This window comes from Elephas maximus, chromosome 3, assembly GCF_024166365.1.
Source record: "Elephas maximus indicus isolate mEleMax1 chromosome 3, mEleMax1 primary haplotype, whole genome shotgun sequence".
Lineage (NCBI taxonomy): Eukaryota > Metazoa > Chordata > Mammalia > Proboscidea > Elephantidae > Elephas > Elephas maximus.
In genome coordinates, this window is record NC_064821.1 from 68,049,422 (window position 1) to 68,072,533 (window position 23,112).

The window sequence follows — 23,112 nt, forward strand, 5'->3', positions numbered from 1 at the left end:
CTAAAGAGCTACAAATCAGACACCTGGGCCGTGGTGGGGAGAAGGGGTTGTAAGTCACAGGTGGTCTGATGGAACTAAAAAACTTATTTGCATCAAATTAGAACAAAGAACGAGGTCATTAACATTAGGTCAAAACAGCCTATTAACAGAGATATGTGCAGGAGGAGGCAGGCAGAGGAAGGAGAAAAACTTACAGGTTCATCATGGCGCTAGTTATGTCCAGCTCTCAGTCATACATTTTGAAAAGAAGAAAACATGCTGAGGATTACCTTGGGGCCACAGCAAGGCTTGTATACAAAAGCCCCACAATTAAGCACATGAAGCAAAATCATGATTTTTTCATTATCAGGTTGATGGTCTTAAATCTCCCCATAACCAGCTGCTGATTGTATTTTACCCCTGAAAGTCCAAGTTGTCTTTTTCCATTAAGTCGGTTTTCATTCCACTTTTCCTGTTTAAGTGAATAGAGGTGCTGCGAGGTGATAGTGAAAAGTCACCAAACCGGCTGGAGAGTGATGTTGAGGTACTCCTATTGAATCCCGAGTTTGTGTCTCACGTGGATAACTCATAATTGTCACTCTTGCTTCAGATAGCTGTGACCTTCCTTTTGCCATTATTTGCTTACTAGATGTGAGAGAACTCAAGTGCTTGAGTGCCTTGTTATGGCCTAAAAAAAAATATATGTATATATATATATATAAAATTTATGTGCATATTTAATTTTAAGGAAGTTTTATATATGTAAATAGTAATTATTTTAGCACTTTGATTTCACAGGTGAACGTGCTCAGAATCACAGTGGCCTAACCTGGGACTGGGCTCCAGGGCTTCAGATTCTCAGTCTGGGGCTTATTCAAGCATATATTTGCTTTACAGTTTATGACTAGTTCCACATAAATTCCTTTTTCTTTTTTTTATTATGGTTTTAGTGAAAGTTTACAGTTGAAGTTAGTTTCTCATACAAAAATTTATACACACATTGTTATGTGACCCTAATTGCTCTCCCTATAATGTGACAGCATACTCCTCCTTTCCGCCCCTCATTTCCTGTGTCTATTCAACCAACTCCTGTCCATTTCTGCCTTCTCATCCCACCTCTGGACAAGAGCTGCCTGTTTAGTCTCATGTATCTACTTAAGCTAAGAAGCATACTCCTCATGAGTATTGTTTTATGTCTCGTAATCTTTATCTGAAGAGTTGGCTTTGGGAATGGCTTTAGTTTTGGGCTAACAGAGAGTCCTAGGGCCGTGACCTCTGGGGTCCCTCCAGTCTCAGTCAGACCATTGAGTCTGGTCTTTTTACTAGAATATGAGTTCTGCCTCCTACTTTTCTCCTGCTTGGTCAGGGACTCTGTTGTGTTCCCTATTAGGGCGGTCATTGGTAACCAGGCACCATCTAGTTCTTGCACACAAATTCTTTTTTAACACCCACATTAATGCTGCATGATGAGCAGGGCAGTGTCACTATTACAGAGGATAAAGATAAGGCCCAGAACATTTAAGTGCCTCACTCAAAACACAATGGCTATGCTAGGACTAGACCCAGGTCTTTTGCCTCCTGAAGGCTGCTTCCATCTACCTTTTAAAATTGTATCCTCATTTCATTTCAGGAATGTCAGATTGCACACCCTGTCATGAAGTGCACCTTCTGCAGGAATGAGTATCAGCAGGAGAAGTACAGTTGTTGACCATGAAAGATGTTAATAGGCTTTTTCTACCTAAAATCTCTAATCAGTTGCATTTTAATATTGTTACGTGCCTCGCTCTCAGCCTGCTGTCATAATTCCTGTGTCTCACCTTGTTCCTGTCACACAGGGCTTTTTTCAGTCCTTCAGACATGACAGTCTTGTTCCTGCATTTGCACTGGCTTCCCATTGCTTGATAATACCTTTTTCCAGAATTTCACGACTGGCTCCTTATGTCAGGTCTCAGCTCAGATGCCACCTGCTCACACAGACCTTCTTTGACTAACCACCTCAGTGACACTATCACATCACCCTGTTTCATTTCCTTCACAGCATGTAACACTATGAGAAATTATTTTGTTTGTTTACATGTTTGTCCGCCTCACTAAAATGTGAGCTGTTTGTCCGTCTTGCTCTCTGCTATCTTTCCAGTGGTCTGGCACATAGTAGGTGCTCAGTAAATATTTGTTGAATAAAATAATGCAGTTCTGAAACTCTTTTGTCAGTGGCCAGAGATGCTTAGGCTCTTGAGAACTGACTCTTGCCAAATTCATTAATTTACAATGAGAGGATATAAATTTCAGTGACCAGAATACCCCTGCCTGCCAACCAGGACACCTCTTCCCTGAGTCAAGATACTGGAGAAGCTGAATTAGTAATCAAGAGATAGCAGACAATAGTAGCTGGAGCACACACAGACTTTGCAATCCCACACACCTGGATCCCTTCCCATTCCTGGGGCAAGCTCAGTGATCCTGGGCAAGTTACTTCATCTTGTTTTGTATGGCTTTCCTCTTTCCAATGGGAATAATAGTATCTGTTTCACAGGGACATGGGGGAGATTTAATTGAGGTAAGTATATAAAACACTTAATTTTGAGCCTGGCTCATATGCACATAAAGGATATCAATACACAAATCAAATGTATACCTGTATTACTGTTAATTGGAATGTTGTTGTCGTTAGGTGCTGTCAAGTCAGTGCTGACTCATAGGGACCCTGTGCACAACAGAACGAAACACTGCCTGGTCCTGTGCCACCCTCACAATTGTTGCTATGCTTGAGCCCATTGTTGGAGCCACTGTGTCAATCCATCTTATTGAGGGTCGTCTTCTTCGTCGCTAACCCTGTACTTTACCAAGTGTGATGTCCTCCTCCTGAGACTGATCCCTCCTGACAACATGTCCAAAGTATGTGAGATGCAGTCTCGCCATCCTTGCTTCCAAGGAGCATTCTGGTTATACTTCTTCCAAGACAGATTTATTTATCATTTTGGCAGTCCGTGGTATATTCAATATTCTTTTCCGGCATCACAAATCAAAGTCATCAATTCTTCTTCGGTCTTCCTTATTCATTGTCCAGTTTTCCCCATGCATATGAGGCGATTGAAAATACCATGGCTTAGGTGTCAACTTTGCTTTTTAACACTTTAAAGAGATTTCTTGCTCAATGCAACGCGTCTTTTGATTTCTTGACTGCTTCTTCTGTGGGTGTTGATTGTGGATCCAAGTAAAATGAAATCCTCGACAACCTCAATCTTTTCTCCGTTTATCATGATGTCGCTTATTGGTCCAGTTGTGAGGATTTTTTGTTTTCTTTATGTTGAGGTGTGATCCGTACTGAAGGCTGTGGTCTTTGATCTTCATCAGTTAGTGCTTCCAGTCCTCTTCACTTTCAGCAAGCAAGGTTGTGTCATCTGCATAACAGGTTGTTAATGAGTCTTCCTCCAATCCTGATGCCCGGTTCTTCTTCCTATAGTCCAGCTTCTCATATTATTTGCTCAGCATACAGTAGTTAATTTTTATTGATGTGGTTACAGAATTCATTTTCTGTTTTCTTAGTGACAATTCTGTTTTAAGGGTTTGGCTATATTTGCATATCCTCAATCAAATGTTGATAAATTTTAGGAGAGGCTGGCTAAGCTTCGGGATTAATAATGGATGATCTGGACTCAGAATGCCTGGGTTGAAATCTTGGTTCTGTCACTTATTAGCTGTGTGACTTTGGGCAAGTTCATCTGTGAGTGCCTCAGTTTCCTCATCTGTAAATGGGGATGAGCAGAAGGTTCTGAGGGTAGAGTTACATGTGAAGCCCTTAGAATAGAATCTGATACATGAAAAGTACTCAATCAGTGCTAGCTAGGATTGTTTTCAATAGTTTTGTTCTCAGAGGGTAACCTTGTATTTTTAAAGTTTATGTCTTGACAGGTGAGGTGTGGAAGAGATCTAAAGTAAAGGGCACCGTGGTCCTGTGTGTGATTTTTATGTATAATGCTTTTTTTTAAATGGAATTACCTAGTTTTCAAACTCCTTCAGTGAAAGATCTTTCCTCGGCAAGGCCTTCTGTAGTGTTTTAAAATCAGGTCTTCGGGCTGTATTTCAGAACTGTGAAATGAACCAGATTGAAGCCTGGCCTCAAAGTACATATATATGTTCATTAACAATTAAATCCTGTTCTGAACCAGGCACTGTTAGGTATTATAAACGCACTAATTTAATGAACTAGACAGACAAGACTTTCCTCTGACAGAGGTTGTATTTGTGTAATTGGGAGCGAAATGGATAAGAACAAACAGGGAAATAAATAAATGAACACAGGTTTTCGATGTAAGTGGTAGAAAAAAAAAAACACCCCATTGCCATCAAGTTGATTCTGACTCATAGCAACCCTATTATACAGGGTAGAACTGCCCCACAGGGTTTCCAAAGAGCGCCTGGTGGACTGGAACTGCTGTCCTTTTGGTTAGCAGCCATAGCTCTTAACCACTATGCCACCAGAGTTTCCATAGAGAAAAGAGATTATATAATAAAGAGTGACTGGGGAGAGGAGCTGGGTGGCCCAAGCAGTTTGCTATTGTTTGCTAACCTCGAGGTTGGTGGTTTGAACCCATCCAGAGCTCTGCTTCTGTAAAGATTGCAATCAAGAAAACCCTGCGGAGCAGTTCTACTCTTAACATGTGGGGTCCCCATGAGTCGGCAACTTGATGGTAGCTAACAACAACAACATGAGTAGATTTAAAGATCTTTAAAAGAGTAACTGGGGAGACTGGTTTAGACTGGGCAATCAGGAGGACCTCTGAGGCAATAACATTTGTGCTGAAACTAGAATGATGAGAAGGTAGTAGCTGTGGGAAGCTCTGGGGGGCAAAGATTCTAGGAAGAGGCGCCAGCTGTGAAAAGACTCTTGAGGTGGGAGTGAGCTTACCAGATGAAAAAAACAGAAGGAAGAGTGGACAAGGGGAAGAGAGGTTATAGAAGCAGGTAGGGGATACGTGTGTAAGTCAGTATACCAAAAACCAAACAAACCCATTGCCATCGAGTCAATTCTGACTCATAGCAACTTTACGGAACAGAGCAGAACTGCCTCATAGGGTTTCCAAGGGGCGGCTGGTGGATTTGAACTGCCAACCTTTTTTTTTTTTTTAAATTTTCAGCAATATCAACTTATTAAATTTAAAAGATGGACCTTTATTCTAATTAGAATGTCTCCTATTTTTTTTTCTTTTTTTATTATGCTTTAAGTGAACATTTACAACTCAAGGCAGTTTCTGATACAAAAGCTTATACACACATTGTTATGTGACCCCAGTTGCTTTCCCTACAATGTGACAGCAGATTCCGCCTCTCCACCCTGTATTTCCCATGTCTATTCAACCAGCTCCTGTCCCCCTCTGCCTTCTCATCTCGCCTCCAGACAGGAGCTGCCCACATAATCTCATGTGTCTACTTGAGCCAAGAAGCACACTCCTCGTGGGTATCATTTTGTGTCTTACGGTCCAGTCTAATCTTTGTCTGAAGAGCTGTAACTGTCAACCTTTTGGTCAGCAGCCAGGTGCTTAACCACTGTACCACCAGGGCTCCGAGTCAGTGTTGTTGTCATTGTTAGGTGCCCCATCTTGTTCCATGCTCACAGTTGTTGTTATGCTTGAATCCATTGCTGCAGCCACTGTACTGATCCATCTTGAGGGTCTTCCTCTTTTCTGCTGACCCTGTACTTTACCAAGCATGATGGCCTTCTCCAGGACTGATCCCTCCTGACAACGTGTCCAGAATATGTAAGACGTAGTCTTGCCATCCTTGCTTCTAAGGAGCGTTCTGTTTGTACTTCTTCCAAAACAGACTTGTTCATTCTTTTGGCAATATATGGTATCTTCAATATTCTTCACCAACACCACAACTCAAAGGCGTCAATTCTTCTGTTTTCCCTATTCATCGTCTAGCTTTCACATGCATATGATGTGATTGAAAATGCCATGGCGTGGGTCAGGGGCACCTTAGTCTTCAAGATGACATCTGTGTTTTTTAACAGTTTAAGAGGTCCTTTGCAGCAGGATTGCCGAAGTCATTGTAGACCATGGTAAAAAATTTGGATTTCACACTGGATAGTATGAGAAACCCTTAGGTTAGGTTTTAGGGGAGGTGGGACATCATCAGATTTACCTTTAGGAATTCCTCTTTGGTGATTGTGTGGCAGTGGGCCAAGAGTGGACTGGACAGATCATTTGGCAGGCTGTTGCAATAGTGAGTTATGAGGGTGGCTTCACTGGGTTGGAGGCAGTAGACTTGAAAAGAAGTGAACTGACTCAGACTTATGGACTTGCTGCTGGGATCGGGGGTGGGAGGCAAAGTGGCTTTTGCTGACAAGATAAAAACACTTAGCTAAATCATGACATTACCTACCCACATTCAAGATGGGGCATAAGATCTAATTTCAGGAATAAATGAAAACTATAACATTCTATAAAATACCAGCATACTCATTCCCCAACTGGAGTAATTCCAGCCAGGCCTGCTGCCTCACCTCCAGCTCTAGCTGTCCCTACAAATGGTTTTGCACAAAGGTATTCCGGCTTCAGAGAGTTGTGGAATCTGCACTCTGGTTTCCTAGCCTTGTATCCTGGTCCCTGGTGCAGAGCTGCCTCTGCCCAAAGAAGTAGACTTTTTCTGATTCAACAAAGGGCCATGGTAGACCACCACCAGGTCTGGGTCCCTGGTAGCTACTCACCCATAGATAAGTCTTTCTTTGAGGGCATCTTTTCCACCTGAGAAAAAGTATCCAGCATACCCTTTGTGAACCATTTACAAGGTATTAACACTGAAGTATAGATTTTACATTTCCTCTTTGGTCTTCTCTTTTCCTTGCTGAGTTTTCCATAATGAGCACCATGGAGATGTTTGTATCTTTTGAAATTCTTGTGGGAATTTTACTCTGGTCTGTGTTTGCTAAGTCAGAGGAAAACAAAACAAAAAGATACATAAAATTAGCAGCTGATATATATATATATATATATATATATATATATATATATATATATATATATATTTTTTATTTGTTGTACTTTAAGTCAAAATTTACAAATCAAGTCAGTCTCTCATATAAAACTTATATACACCTTGCTATGTACTCCCAGCTTCTCTCACCCTAATGAGACAGCACATTCCTCCTCTCTACCCTGTATTCCCCGTGTCCGTTCAACCAGCTCCTCTCCCCCTCTGCCTTCTCATCTCCCCTCAGACAGGAGCTACCCACAAAGTCTCATGTGTCTACTTGAGCCAAGAAGCTCACTCATCACCAGTATCATTTTCTGTCTTATAGTCCATTCCAGTCCCTGTCTGAAGAGTTGGATTCGAGAATGGTTCCAGTTTTGGGCTAATGGAAGGTCCGCGACCATGACCTCCAGGGTCCCTCTAGTCTCAGTCAGACCATTAAGTCTGGTCTTCTTACGAGAACTTGAGGTCTGCATCCCACTGTTCTCTTGCTCAACCAGGGATTCTCTGTTGTGTTGCTTGTCAGGGAAGTCATCAGTCGTAGCCAGGCGCCATCTAATTTTTCTGGTCTTAGGCTAATATAGTCTCTGGTTTATGTGGCCTTTTCTGTCTCTTGAGCTCATATTTACCTTGTGTCTTTGGTGTTCTTCATTCTGATTTGCTCCAGGTGGGTTGACACCAATTGATGCATCTTAGATGGACACTTGCTAACGTTTAAGACCCCAGCAGCCCATTGCCAAAGTGGGACAGCAGCTGATATTTATTAAGCAACCTTTATGTTCCGGGCACCCTGCTGATTGCTTTACTGACATTATGTCACAAAATCCTTGCAACAGCCCTTGGAGGTAGGTACTACTATTATCCCTCATTTTACAGGTGAGGAAACTGAGCCTGAGGGAGTTCAAGGGACTTACCTAAGGTAGCAGAGCTTGTCAGTGGCAGAACTGGTACTCAGTCCAGGGGCTCTGGCTCCCAGCGCCCTCATGCTTAGCCATTGCACTACATTCCCTCCTCTATGTCTTTCTCTCCTGGTCTTCGGGTAGGTGGGAACCTGCTGTGTTGGCTGTGCACACTTTCGTATAAATGAATTCTTCAGAAGACCAAAGAGCAGAGGAAGCACCTGAGCAGCTCTTTCCGTTCCGGCCACCAGGAGAAGGAGCAGTGCAGTTGACTGAGTGGTGACGGCCATTACAACAGGTAACCCCAAGATGCATGAGACAGGACTAGAGGTGTGACAGGTCGGATATACTACTCTCACAATCAGGAGTGCAAAATGCCGTTTTGTATACATTTTCCTATTCTTTTCTCTCTAGCTGCTAGTCTATAGGGGGAATTTGCCATATTTATGAGTTTATGTATCTTTTAAAGGGCCAGAGAGACTAGTGAATTTGTATTGTGTCTGAAAGGTTTATGGAACTAATTCCACTTTTTACATGTAGTGTTTTCCTTACCCCTGGAGTAGGTTGAAGCCCTGGTGGCACAGTGGTTAAGAACGACAGGTATTAACCAAAATGTCAGCAATTGGAATCCACCAGCCGCTCCTTGGAAACCCTATGGGGCAGTTCTACCCTATCCTGTAGGGTTGCTATGAGTCGGAATTGACTTGGTAGAAACGGATTTTTTTTTTTTTTTGAGTGGGTTATCTCCCTAGAAGATTGGACATTTCCCTTTCTGAGGGACAAAAGCTTTTTTTTTGCTTATTTGGCCAGGAAGGTTGATAGATGTACTAGGCTTGTCCTTGTGGGATCCAGTCAAAAAGATGTCCTTTCGCTGTTTGTTTTAAGCTTCGTTACAGAGTGTCTGCAGTGTTGTTAAGAGTTCTAGCTCTGGATTGAACCCTGGCTCTGTCAAATTCTCTGTGTGTGATCTTAGACAAGTTTTCTTAACTGTAAAATGAGTGATATAACAGCATTACCTAATACAGTTGTTATGAAGATAAATTACATAGTACGTGCTTAGTGATTAGTTTGATACCTGGCATATAGGAAGCATTCTATATATTTTAATTTTTTTATCACCATTATGATTTCGTTTGTTCATTCCGGAAATGTTTTAAGTACCCCCGTCTAGGGACTTTGCTGGGAATGCATAGGTGAGTAAAACAGTAACGTTCTCTCCAGAAGCCTGCAGCCTAATGGGGAGGACAGACCTGGAATCACATCATTGCAGTGTAATGTCGTGAGCACCACAGTGGAAATATGTCAAGATACAGGCGTTAGAGGCAGTAGTAATTAACTGCCTTGGGAAGTCAGGCAGGGGAAGCTTGGAGAAGGGCTGATGTTGAAAGTGGATCTTAGGACGAGTCAGAATCATCAGATAAGGAATGGGGCAGAGGCATCATAGCCTGAAGGAAGAGCGGTTACCAAGGCACTGGGCTGGGGTGGGGGGTGGGCTCGAGCCCACACAGAACCCTGGAGAGCTGCAAGTCCTTGGGTGTTGCTGGAGCTTATGGTTGAGAGCTAGAGAATGGCAGGAAATGGGGTCCTGCAGACCAGGTAAGGAGTGTCAGTGGGAAGTCACTGGGGGGACCTGTGTAGGAGAAGGAGCAAATCTGCATTAAAAAAAAATTTACCCTGACTAGCGGAGGATGCACTGGAGGAAAAAGGGCCTGGGGGGTAATTAAGAAGCTTTTGTAAGAGTCTGGGTAAGAGATGTTGAAATGAGAACCTCAACTGAGGCAATGACAGTGAAGATGAAAATGAGAAAAGGCAGATTCAGGAAGATATTTTGGAGGGAGAGTTACGAGAAACTTAGATTATTTGGTGAACAGATAGATGGGCTAGAGCTGGGTGAGTCAAGGATAATTCCCAGGTTTCTTACTTGTGTCAATGGGTAGATCCTTAACTGAGAGAGAATATAGGAAGGGCAGATGAGAAGAAGTTCAATTTTGAAAAATTGAGTTGGCAGCACCAGGAAGAATTGTTTTGTAGGGATTTAGCCTAGAACTCAGAAGAGAGAGATGGGCAGGAGCAAGAGAATGGATGGGGTCATCAGAACATGGGCCATTGATAGCACATAAGAATCACGGGGAGTAGAGATTATTTAAAAATGCAGATTCCTGGAACCCCACCCCAGAGTTCAGTACACTCTAGGATAGAGTTCAGGAATGTGCATTGTTTTATAAGTATCACAGATGATTCTGACGCAGGTGATCTGGGAAACACCATTTCTAATTACTATGACAAACTAAAAAAAACCAAACCCATTCCCTTTGAGTTGATTTCGACTCATAGTGACCCTATAGGACAGAGTAGAATGGCCCCATAGGGTCCACAGAGCACCTGGTAGATTTGAACTGCTGACCTTTTGGTTAGCAGCTGAACTCTTAACCACTATACCACCAGGAGTTGTTAAAAGCATGGTCTTGAATGATATAACTTAGGCTGGGGGTTTAGAGCACAACTCTAGAAGCACTCAATATTTTAAGGGGTGGACGGAGACTAAGAAGCAGCAGTTACAAAAGTAGGATGACCAAGTGAGCAGAAAGTTTCAAGAAGGATGATGTGGTCAGTGACATCAGTATTAAAGAGAGGTCAAGTAAGAAAAGGTCTAGAGCATCCTTTGGGTTTGGCAGCTGGACATCCATCAGAGTTGAAAGGGTTGCAGCTCATGGATAGGCTTTTAGCTTTTGTTTCAGGATCAGTTTTAGGGGATGAACTTATTGAGGATAAAACTCATTTTTAGTCTTGTGGGAGTCAGATATCAATAGGTTCACAGAACAGTGAAGAACTAGACTAGGACTTCAAATACGTCCACCTGAAATCTACATAATACCTTGTTTATTGCTTACAGAATTACAAGATTCATGTGAGACGATGAATGTCATAGTACTTTTTAAACTGTAAGATTATATTGCTTACTGGATTTTTATTGACTCTGTTCTCATAGTTATTAATGAAATATTAAGTATTAAAGTATTAAAAATAGTATTTAGTTAAGACAAAGAATTATTTTTTGTTCCTTGTCCTATGGAAACTAGCAACTCAGACATCCAGGACTTATAAAATCAACACCTTGTCGGATTTTAATAATCAAGAATAATTAGCTCCTCCATAGAAGAACTGCCCTCTTACATTGGTTCCATTTGACAGACTTCTATTGTGATCTTTTATTATTCCTTGATTTCTAACGTGTGCCTTTCTATTTTTGTCTTTCAAAGCCAGAAAACACTTTTTACATCTTCAATCCAAAATGAAATCCCAAAGAAAAAGTCCAAGTTTGAGTCAATCACAACCAAAGGAGACAGGTAAGCCAAGTTGGAATGTGTGTGCACATGCTTCTGCTTAAAATGTACACGCAGTTCCTGAGACAGGAGGACATTTTAAGGTGTGCCTTGGAACTAGTCTGTGGCTGTCTGCAAACCTCCTGTGGGTGCTACACCCGCCACTTGATAGCTATAAACAAGTATTCCTGAATTTTGTTTATACATCAAATTTCGTCATTAAAAGACAATAACTTATAACCAGATTTGATAGCAATTGAATTCTGCAGTTCCCAAAATAGCTTCCCCACACTAGTTCTAAGACGTCAACAGCTGGACGCTTTTCACTGTGATCTGTTCTTCTAGCCTGCACCAGGCAGGGCAGGAGTCGGTCTCGGGAGGCAGAGCAGAGACAAGGTGGAGCGAAGGCAGTGTTGCCCTGTCTGTGAGGGATAATTGTCCTTCTCTAGCATTGAGAAAGACAGAGCAGTGTAGACGCCGGATCAGAAAACAATGAGATGCATTTAAATGTTTTCCTTGTAAGCCTGTCTAAATGCATATTTTTATTCCTCGCTCTCCTCTCTCTTTCTCAGCAATGTTTCCTCTTACGAACTGCTTTGTCCTAATATCCAGGGTGCCCCGTCCAGGTTGGTGCAGTGGGCTGCTTCCCAACAGAGTCTTGGGACCAACCATTTTCCTGTTCCTCCAGGCCCGGGCATCCTGGAGTGAGACCACCTGACATTCTCTTCCCTAAAATCCTTGGAATCATCTCCATTTGGGAAATCCCTCTTTCGTGGTTTTCCCTCCCTGACAGTGGTGAATATGGGAGTAGACCCCATATGGACTTACCAGGGCTGAATTTTGTTTATTTAGAGAAGTACAAAATGTCTGTGAAGTTCACCTTTTTTCCATTAACTCGATTTCAGATCCCACAAGGTGTCTTCTTGACAACTAGTTGGTTGATTTTAAACTCTTTGAATTGAACCTTCTGGAAATGTGTGATTTAGATACTATGATTACATAGGGGAAGGAGCCATAAAGACCATGTTTCCGGTCAGCTGTACTATTTCTCTGGGCAGCTGGTCTGGCCATTCTGAAGGAAGTAGATGGGGCACAGGTTGACCCATCACCACTTCCAGGACGTGCTTCTGCCAGAACCGCTTCAGTGAGTGAGCCTTTCTGATGCCCTGCTTTATGAAGGCCTCAGCCAAGATCTGGGGCCTGAAAGAGTCATCATTTCTGTTTTGTGATTATTTATGACCCAAGCTATGTTTGAACCACCTGGAAAAACCTCATTCATACCACTTAGTTTAACCAACCAGTCCTTATGAAGGTTACCGTCTATTAGCTTATTTTATTTTTGAGATACTGCTGCTATTCTTGCTGTCCATTGCTATGGATATACCAAGCTAAAGCTCAAGCTTTCTGTTCAGACTATTTGGTTACATCCAGTCACCACCCATGAGAATTTTCCTCAAGTACTGATTCTTGGTGACTTAGGCTTTCTGTCTCTCTCAGCTCTGGGGAAATGTCCTTGTCATCATCTTCCCCTGGTCTAGGAGCTCTTCAGCACAGGGACCCCAGGTCCAAAGGAGATGTGCTCCTGGCTCTTCTTGCTTGGTGGTAATGAGGTCCCCATGTCTCTCTTCTCAGCTTCTTTTTTATATCTCAAAAGAGACTGATTTAAAACACAATCTAATCTTGTAGATTTGAGTCCTGCCTCATTAACATAACTGCCGATAATCGCACCTCACTGACATCATAGAGGTATGATTTATAGCACATAGGAAAATCACATCAGATGACAGAATGGTGGACGATCACACATTACTGGGTATCATGGCCTAGCCAAGTTGACACACATTTTTTGGGGGGACACAATTCGGTCCATAACAGCAATGAAAACGATGACTGCATTTTTGGAACCAACAACTGGGATGTGTTATGCAGACTCAGGTGTTCCTATGCCTGAGCAGGGCCTCTATGTGTGGCAGGGAGGGGGATTCAGATGTATACCAGTGTCTGTGGGGTGGTAGAGAGCCATGAGATGCAGGCAAGACTGCTTTTCACTTAGGAAAATGGAGGAGGAGCAGAGAGGAAGACAGGGGTACCAGTGGAGGTACAGGGGCTTCAGAAGGGTGGTCTCACCGTGGCTGGGGCAGCATCATCTCCACCACCAAGTATCTCCTGCCTGGCCTTTGGTCCACACATTCAATTAACAAACTAATATTTCTCATTGCCTGTCACCTGCAACCTTACGGAACACACAGGTAAAAGAGACCTTTTGGGGAACCTGCAATGATTCTGCTCTGCAGTGTCATTATTCTCACATGTTCTTAGTGAAAGACTGTTTAGAGCAGAGCACAGATCAGACAGTTCTAATGGCTTGCTCAACAGGCCTTTATGACTTACAGAATAAACAGGACAGGGATGAGTAGAATGGCACACGTCATCATCAGCCTAGTTTCCCTGAAGTTAGGCTCCTGTCTACAGGATTAGATCACATTCAGCCATGCCCCAGTTCACATCTCGGGAGGAGAATGCCTCAGTTCCTCTCTCCCAGGGTTAAATACTAATCGGCCAGCCATGTCTGTGTACCAGATAGCAGTTACAGAGAGCAGGTAGGGAGGGGGCAATTAAAGTGTGTGTGGTGGAGGGGAGGGTAATAAAAGTTAAAAGGTGATAATACAAGTGGAGGGCCGCCTGCAGGCAATGGACATCATTTTTTGCCCCGGTTGAGTCCTGGTGGCTCAGTGGTTAAGAGCTTGGCTGCTAACCAAATGGTCAGTAGTTTGAATCCACCAGCTGCTCCTTGGAAACCTCATGGGGCAGTTCTACTCTGTCCTATAGGGTCTCAATGAGTCAGAGACGACCAGATGGCAACGCATTGAGGCTATTCTAGATTTACTGGTGACAAAGAACATCCCTTTCTCCTTTGCCCCAATAAGATAGAGCTCTGGGTTTCTCCAGAGGGCAATCATCTCCCCATAAAGCACACACTTTACTTCACGTCCATTAATAGCTATTATGTCCATTAGCAGCTAGAGAGATGGTGAAAGAGATATAGCATACCTGTGCAGCCAGTAAGCTCACTGTGTCATCCTTCTAGGCCCGGCTCACAGGCACTTCCTCAGGAGGCCCTCCCTGATTGCTGCCCCCATCCCCAACAGAGCACTCAGTACCTTCTGCCTGGTGCTCTAGTAGTTCCTGGGGCATGGGTGTGGGGGGATGTGTTTTCCTCAAGGGCCAGGATTGGGTCTGGCTCTTGGCAGTGCCCCTGGTGCCCAGACAGGGCTTGGCACACAACAGCAGGCTCTCTGGGCATAGGAAAGCACCAATCATTTAAAGAACAAAGGAATTCACAGGTCAACAAGTGAAAGCCGAATGAAAGAATAAATAATTGAAGGTATGAATTAAAGAATGAGCGAATAAATTTAAGAATCAATGAATAGCCAAATGGAAGAACAAAATTGCTTCTGCTTTTGAAAGTATAAATTAGATCACTTTAGTCCCTTGCTTAAAGCTCTCCAGTGGCTTATTTCCTATTTGCTTGGAATAATAAAAATAAAGCATTAGAAAAAATAATAAAATCTGAACTCCTTGCTGTGGCTTCCTAGACCCTACATAACTGGCCGCTACCCACCTCTCCATTCTCATTTGGGACCATCTTCCTCTTCAGCCCCCTTGGAATCATTTTCAGTTCCTAGAGTACATTCAGTTTTTGCCTTAGGGCCTTCTCACGTGCTGTTCCCTCTTTTTCTTTGCTCTTCACAGTAGTGGCTCCTTTCTGTCCTTCACCTGAAGTGCCACCTCCTCAGTAAAGCCTTCTCTGGCTACCCCATCTAAAGAACCTGTTACCTAGTGCTGCTGTAACAGAAATACCACAAGTGGGTGGCTTTAAGGAACATAAATTTATTTTCTCATAGTTTAGAAGGTAGAAGTCTGAATTCAGGGCATCAGCTCCAAGGAAAGGCTCGTTCTCTGTGGGCTCTGGGGGAAGATCCTTGTCTCTTCCAGCATTCCTGTTTCTTGGTGAAGGTCACCTGGCATCTGTCCTCCCCCGTTTGTGCTTCCTTGTCTCTGTCCTGCTCTATGCTGTTCCTTATAACTCAGAAGTGATCAGGTTTAAGACACACGCTACACTGATATGGCCCCATTAACATAACAAAGAAAACCTTATTCCCATAGGGGTTAGGATTCTAACACATATGTTGGGGGGGACACAATTAAATTCAAGAGAGCCCTCATTCCCTTATTCTTGGTCTCAGCACACAGTTTGTCTCCTTCGTGGCAGTCTGGAATTATCTGGAATTATGTATTTCTCAGTTTATTGTTTATTGTCTGATGCCCCTAGGGCTAAGCTGCCTCATCCAGTCTCTGCTTCTCCTTTTCCTGGGTCAGGGCTCTGACAGTGACGGGGCATTCTATGCCTCTCAGTCATCCATTCAGAATAACCTAGTGATTAGGAGCATCATGTCTGGACCCAGACTGCCTGGTTTGTAGGCCTCTTCCTAGCTTTATGGCCTTGGGCAAGTTATTTCACCTTTCTGTGCCTCAGTTTCCTCATATGTGAAATGGAGGTAATAGCAGACCTCACCTCACAGGGGTCCTGGGAAAAACCAGGGAGCTGTTAGGCTAGTGCTTGGCATATAATAAGTGGCATGTTAGTGTTTGCTACCATTTATCCATGAATTGAAGCAATCAAACCTCAAACCTTCACTGTCACCTGTTCTGGGCCAGGCCTTATAATGGGTACTGGGGGTTCAGATGTGAATCAGGTCCAGTTCTTGCCATCAGGAGCTTCCTATGTGGCACAGGAGACAGATGGGGGGGAGGGGGGAGCAGTGCCCTGTCTGAGGAGGAGCAAAGAGGCCACAGAAAGGGCCTCTCAACCCCACTACTCTCTAGCCATAGTCTTCTATCCATCCATCCTCTGTGCTCACATGCCTCTTTAAAGCAATTCTGAAAACTGATACCAAAACAAAAGCTCAAAGCCCTGCAAGTCATTAGGACCTCCCATCCATTTTCCCATCTAGCCACCACTCCTCTATTTTCACCTGGGCCTTTTTGTCTTTAGCTTAAATTCTGTTGTCCGTCCTTATAGTCTTCCTTTGGAAATACCCTGATCTCCCTGGCCTCTTCCTCCCCCAGTGTACTCGCCTGGGAAGCCTCAGGCCTGCAGGAATCTGCCCACCCACCTTCTCTGAGTGTAGAGGAGAAAATCACCTGCCACGAAGAGAGGGTCCAAACTCCCAGCTTCAAAAAGACACTATCCAGACTCAGGAATCCTCTAGTTTGTTTCCTAGCAAGCTGGCCCTCCATCTCTCCCAGATGACCAGTTCATACCCTTTCTTCTGTCCTCCAACTTCCTACCACTTCTCTCCCCTTCCCCACTTGGACTCAGAGTCCTCTCACCTTCTTGAGGGCTTTATACCTTCTGTAACCCCCTCTCCTGCACCATCCATCTCTCCCTCTGTCATGGATTGAATTATGTCCTCCCCCAAATATGTGTATCAATTTGTCTGGGCCATGATTTCCAGCATTATGTGGTTGTCCTCCATTTTGTGATTGTAATTTTATGTTAAGAGGATTAGGGTGGGATTGTAACAGCATGCTTACCCAGGTCAGATCCCTGATCCAGTGTAAAGGGAATTTCCCTGGGGTGTGGCCTGCACCACCTTTTATTTCTCAAGAGATAAAAAGGAAAGGGAAGCAAGCAGAGAGTTGGGGACCTCATACCACCAAGAAAGCAGCACCAGGAGCAGAGTGCGTCCTTTGGACCCAGGGTCCCTGCGCCTGAGAAGCTCCTTGATCATGGGAAGATTGACGACAAGGACCTCCCTCCAGAGCCGACAGATAGAGAAAGCTTTCTCCTGGAGGCGACGCCTTGAATTTGGCCTTTTAGCCTACTTTACTGTGAGGAAAGAAATTTCTCTTTGTTAAGGCCATCCACTTGTGGTATTTCTGTTACAGCAGCACTAGATGGCTAAGACACCCTCTTCACGGAATTATCCTCTCTGCATACAAACATGTTCTAGAATCTCTCATTAAAAAACAAAACAAAACACAAAAACCTTCCCTTAGCATTTATCTTGCCTTTTTTGGGAGAAACAGGAGTTCTTGTCTAGTTGATGAGGGGATGCTCTTCTTTGCAGAATGCCAACGAGTAAGCATGGAAGAAATGCGAACATTAGAGAAACTTCATTTTCTAACAGCAATGAAACAATTGATTTAGGCAAGAGTCATCAGGATGCGAAAACTAGGTGAAAGGTTTTAAAGAACAGAAGGTTCACACAAAGCTCAAGTGGCGCAGCACAGATGGCCTGGTACTCGCAAAGAGGAAAATGTACCTTTTTAATGGAGAGATCTGATGGACATCCCATAACCAGGGCTCAGCTGACAGTCTTCCCCCCTCTTGGGATGATTATGAAGTATATACCGTCACTATGAAGAATTCTTGCCACATGTATTTAACCTAAGTCTAATCAAGTCTCTAGACCACAGGTTGGCAAACTAAGAGCCAAATCTGGTATGCCTCCTGTTTTATCTCAGCCTATGAGCTATGAGTGGTTTTGACATTTTTCAGTAGTTAAAAAGATCGAAAGAAGAAGACTATTTTGTGACGTGAAAATTATGTTCAATTCAGATGTCGGTGTCCATGAATAAAGTTGTATTGGAACACAGCCACGCTCTGTTTTCATATTGTGTATGGCTGCTTTCCTGCTACAGTGACAGAGCTGAGTAATTACAACAGAGTCTGCATGGCCTGCAAAACCAAAAAATATTTACTATCTGGCCTTTTACAGAAAAAGTTTGCCACCTTCTGCTCTAGACCTAACTTCCAGCTATGAGAGATACAGGAGATAGAAGAATAAGGTAAACAACACCATGAGGGAGACATCAGACTCATCCACAGGTGGGTCATTCGACAGGACAACTGGCTGTTTATTTAATAAAAGTATAAAAGAAAAAGCTGGGTGAGGGTGACTGTTCTTTATTAGAAGAGACCAAAAGAGACTTCACCACCAAACGCAATGTGCAAACTTTGGTTAGATTTTGGGGCGGGGGGGAACCCCAGCTATCGTCGTTGTTAGGTGTTGTCAAGTCGGTTCCGACTCATAGCTCCCCTGTGTACAAGAGAACAAACACTGGCCAGTCCTGTGCCATCCTTATGATAGTTATTAGGCTTGAGTTCATTGTTGTAGTCACTGTGTCAGTCTATCTTGTTAAGGGTCTTACTCTTTTTCACTGACCCTCTAGTTTACCAAGCCTGATGTCCTTCTCCAGGGACTGGCCCCTCCTGGTAACATGTCCAAAGTATGTAAGATGAAGTCTTGCCATCCTTTTAAGGAGCATTGTGGCTATACTTCTTGCAAGACAGATTTTTTTCCTTTCTCTGTCAGTCCATGGTATAGTCAATATTCCTTTCCAACAATGTAATTTAAAGGCATCAATTCTTTTTCAGTCTTTATTCATCAGCTGTCATTATGTGTGTATTAAACCAGTTGCTGTCTAGTTAGTTCTCACTCATGGTGACCCCGTGTGTGTCAAAGTAGAACTGTGCTCTATCAGTTTTCAATGGCTGATTTTTTGGAAGCAGATCTCCAGCCCTTTCTTCCAAGGCATCTCCGGGTGGACTTAACCTCCAACCTTTTGGTTGGCAGCTGAGAATGTTAACTGTTTGTACCACCAAGGAAGTCTGCGTGTGTATGAGTAGATGTGTGTATGAGCTCCACTAGGGGAGGGTGTTGTCAGTTACCACAGCGTCTTGCCAAGTGCCTGGCACCTAGTAGGTACCTGATAACTGCTGGCTGCAAACAGGATTGAAGGAAGGAACAAACTTTGCCTGGGAAGAGGGATTGCTTTCCAGAGGAAGGAGCATCTGAGTGCATTCGGAAGCACGAATAGGATGTTGCCCACAGGTGAAGCCTCTGATGGAGCCCCCAATCAGTGCCTCTAGTGCCAAGGATGACACTCATTCTGGGGAATCAAGACAGAGCTGTGATCTGAGTGAGCATCAGGCAGGCAGAATTTCAGTTCAGGAGTATGCCAAACTATAAGTGTCAGAAGGGCTCAGCAGCAGAATGGTTGGTCTCAGGAGGTACCAGGGTGAGCAGAGGAGTTGTCATGTAAGGTAGAGGACGGGCCCCCATGGTGGCTCACATCCTAATTCCCAACACCAAGCCTTTGCCCAAGGGTCTCCCCACCTGGCGATCCGTCTCCCCTCTTTTTTGCCCAGGCTCAGTCTTACAGGCCCGTTTTACCCATTGCCATGAAGTTGATTGCCATGCATAGCGATCCTTTAGGACAGAAGAACTACCCAATAGGGTTTTCAAGGCTGTAATCTTACAGAACTAGACTGCCATATCTTTCCCCCCATGGAGTGGCTGGCAGATTCATACTGTGGTGGCTTGCATATTGCTGTGATGTTGGAAGCTGTGCCACCAATATTTCAGATACCAACAGGGTTACCCATGGTGGAGAAGTTTCAGTGGAGCTTCCAAACTAAGACAGACTAGGAAGAAAGGCCTGACAATCTACTTCCAAAAATTAGCAAGTGAAAACCCTATGGACCACAACAGAACATTGTCCAATATAGTGCTGGAGATGAGCCATCTAGCTTGAAAGGCACTCAAAGTACACAGTGGCTGCAACAATGATCTTGAGCACACCAATTGTGAAGATGGCCCAGGACTGAACAGCGTTTCATTCTGTTGTTCATGGGTTTGCTATGAGTTGAAGTTGACACAATGGCCACTAACAGCAACAAGAAGAATGTCTTCATCTGGGTAATAAGTGAGCCATGACTGGCTGTGTGACCTTGAGCAAGTGTCTATCCATCTCTGGGCCTTTGTTTCCTGATATGTACAAGGACAGGGTGGGACAAGATACCCGATGAGGCCTGTCCACTTCCAGATGTCTTGCTTGGAGTCTGAGTCTTTAGTCCTCTATAGGACTGGAGACTCCTAGAGGAGAAGGACGGTACTGGCTGAGGTCCCCTGCTAGGACTCCCAAGAACAGACCTGGCTCATCTCCCCATGGGAGAGAGGGGGAGGCTGTGGTGATGCTCTCACCTTCTTCCGTGTTCCCTGCTCCTTGCCAAAGACAGTGAGGTTCAAATTCAGGCTCCAGAGGTCACTAACTGTGTTATCTTAGATAAGTGACTTAACAATTCTGGACTTAAGTTTCCACATCAATAAAGCCAGAGCAGTAACACCTGCCTCCCAGGATGGGGAGTAAAGGAAATTATGGCTTTGAAAGCACCTTGTACACAGTAGGTGCATAGTAGGCAGTCAGGAGCCAGGGAAGGAGGTCTGAACAGAAGTTTTTAAATCTCCCCTCCCTCCAAATTTTAGTCTCCTCACCCTTACAAGCTGATTGGGGCAAGGAGAAATAATAATCACCTTATACTTACGTCTAAAGCAGGCCTGGCACATAGTAGGTGTTCACTATTTGTTGATTGAAAGATTCATTCTATAACCACTATCTCATTTGAGCCTTGAAAAAACTGATAGGAGGTAGAACAAGGGTTGTTATCTCTATTTCACAGGTGAGACCACTGCAGCTCAGAGAGGCAAAGTGACTTGCCCACGGTCACATAGCAGAACTAGGCTTGGCATCCAGTTCCTTCTGGTTGCAGAACCCCATCCATGCAGCCATCCTGTGGTCAGGGACTCACTGCTCTGTCTGCACTTACCCTCATGTAAGTGTACATGACGCATACACAGAGCCTGCCCCAAAGAACCAGCTCTGCTCCTCACTGACCAGAGGTCCCGCCGGGTCACCGTGCTCTTTGGCCACTGGCAGCCTGGCCTTGGCCTTGCTGCCCTTTAATCAGTAGACCCACAGAGCCATAGGGCAGGTGCTCAGAGCAGCACAGAGGGAAAGCTGGGCTGGGTGCCAAGGCTGAGCCTGTGGGGCTGCTTTGAGTATCTGACGCAGCCCAGGGGCCGTGTGACAAGTCAACCTGGAAGGTGAAGAGTATGCCATCTGGGAACAGGGTGCCCCCAACCTTTGGCACTACTGTCATGTTTCTGGCTAGTGGGACTCTTATCCTGGAGAGAGGCTTCTGAGCAGGGAGGAGTTCTGCTTGTCTGGAGCACTGTGAGGAAGCCAGTGGGGTCATCTCACAGCCTTCTCTGTCCGGAGTGCTCACGCTGCCCTACGCTGACAGGCAGGAGCCACCTGAGCCCTGGGAGGACATAAGAACTGTCAGGAGTCGAATCAAGTAGTACTACCATGCGCTCTGGGCAGGACTTGGAGCCCATCTTTTCCTCAAGGCACAACAGAGGCGTGGCGATATCAGAGGGGCTGGACAAAATTTTTTTTTTTTTTTGGAGGGACTAGAGGATTTTCACTAGAGGTAAAGAACGACAATGGGGGTGAGATGTGGAGTATCAGAGTGGGGTGCAGAGTATTATGATGGGTGTTGGCATATTTCAGGGGGACTGGAGACTAAACTAAAAAAAAAAAAAAAAGAAAAATCCCAAACCCATTGCTATTGAGTTGATTCCAATTCCTAGAGACCCTATAGGACAGAGTAGAACTGCCCCATAGGGTTCCCAAGGAGTGGCTGGTGGATTTGAACTGCCAACCTCTTGGTTAGCAGTCATAGCTCTTAACCACCGTGCTGCAAAATTGTTAAAGTTGAGGCTGGCGTTTAACAGTAGAATGGTGTGTTGTAGTACTGGTTGGGTACTTCAGAGAAGACTAGAGTGTTACACACTGGGGGATAAAGAATGTCACTGAGGGCTGGATTATTTCAAAAGGAGCTAGAGTATTGGCAGGGGCGGGGGGGTGGGATTGGCACTGGAATATTACAGAAGGTGGCTGGAATGTTAATAGAGAGGGTTGGAATCTTCCAGGGGAGGCTGGTTTATTTCAAAGGGAACAGAAATGTTTGGGAAAGGTTGGAGTTCTTTACAGGGTGGGCTGGCATATTTTGGAAGTGGGTGGGCATGGTGTAGGGCCTTGGAGGTTGCTCCAGGGAGTCCCCTGAGTCCTAAGTCTGTGGTCCAAGGATTCTGGGGATCTCTGGAGCCCAGTTCCATGCTTTCTCCTGCCCCCCAGAGTGGGCCATCATTCTCCAGTTCAGCCATAAACAGTCCCTCAGTGTGGGCTACAAGCCAATGCTGGTGACCATGGCCTTGGGGACCAACATTCACTGCCTCCTCAATGACAGTGGCACTAAGGAGCAGGCAGTCTGGATGCAGAGCATCCTGCATCAGCTCTGAGATTCCCAGGTGAGGGGAGCATCCTGCCACAGTTCTGGGACTCCCAGGTGAGGGCCAGGTTAACTTGACCATCCCTCTGCCTCTGAGCAGAACTCCCCTTCCTTCCTCAGCAGCCTTCTCCAAGGAATGGAACTAGCAGTTGGAGTGGGGAGTATTCCTGGCACAGAGCCGTCTGCTTCCTGGGGTCTCCTTGCAGTCTACTTTTAGTCCCTTCTGTCTTGGTGGGGGGCTTGCTTATTTCCTGAGTCTTGGGGCCCTGTTGGGGTAGGGGAGCCTTCTTTGTTTCAGTGACCAGTGGCATCTCCTGCAGTCTTTGAGATCTGAGTGAGACCCTAGGGGGACAGGATGGATGTCAGTGGGCAGTGAGTGGAAGTATGTCCAACTCAGGGTGCCATAGACCCTCAGGCCAATTCCTGTTTACTATGCTATGCATGGCTTTAGCTACCCACTGGGCTCTCGCTTTGATAATGCCAGCAGGACTATGCCAACTTCTCAAGCTGCTGTCCATCTGACACAGTCTGCTTTCCCCAGCAAGAGTGGTCCCACCAGCTCAGTGGATACAGGACAGAGCCCCATCCCTGCCAGAGCACCAATCTCTGATCCCTGTGTCTGCACAGCCCAGTTTTACCCCCTGTGCAACGAGAGCTTCTCAGCACTTGGTTGAGTATCTCAGGCAGGGTCAGGCCTGAGGCTGCTGTCCCCCCTCTCTGATTGGGGTGATTATCC

General features: G+C 44.7%; 2 protein-coding genes across 10 annotated transcripts in view; one reads left to right on the forward strand and one right to left on the reverse strand.

Moving 5' to 3' along the window:
• LOC126072784 (interferon alpha-inducible protein 6-like) overlaps nt 1–23,112 on the reverse strand; it is an 88,585-nt gene that overhangs the window by 44,296 nt on the left and 21,177 nt on the right. The gene's annotated exons all lie outside the window — the stretch shown is intronic.
• The window catches only part of FAM76A (family with sequence similarity 76 member A), a 99,660-nt gene that overhangs the window by 1,149 nt on the left and 75,399 nt on the right, over nt 1–23,112 (forward strand). For 6 of the 9 annotated variants that reach the window (XR_007516573.1, XR_007516575.1, XR_007516572.1 and 3 more), the window contains exons 2-5: nt 7,619–7,796; nt 7,995–8,148; nt 11,111–11,197; nt 17,959–18,068. The exons of 1 other annotated variant lie outside the window; for it this stretch is intronic. The gene's annotated coding sequence lies outside the window, so the exon portion shown is untranslated. The remainder of the gene's footprint in view (nt 1–7,618; nt 7,797–7,994; nt 8,149–11,110; nt 11,198–17,958; nt 18,069–23,112) is intronic. 2 more of the 9 variants (XR_007516578.1, XR_007516579.1) reach the window with 1 other exon arrangement.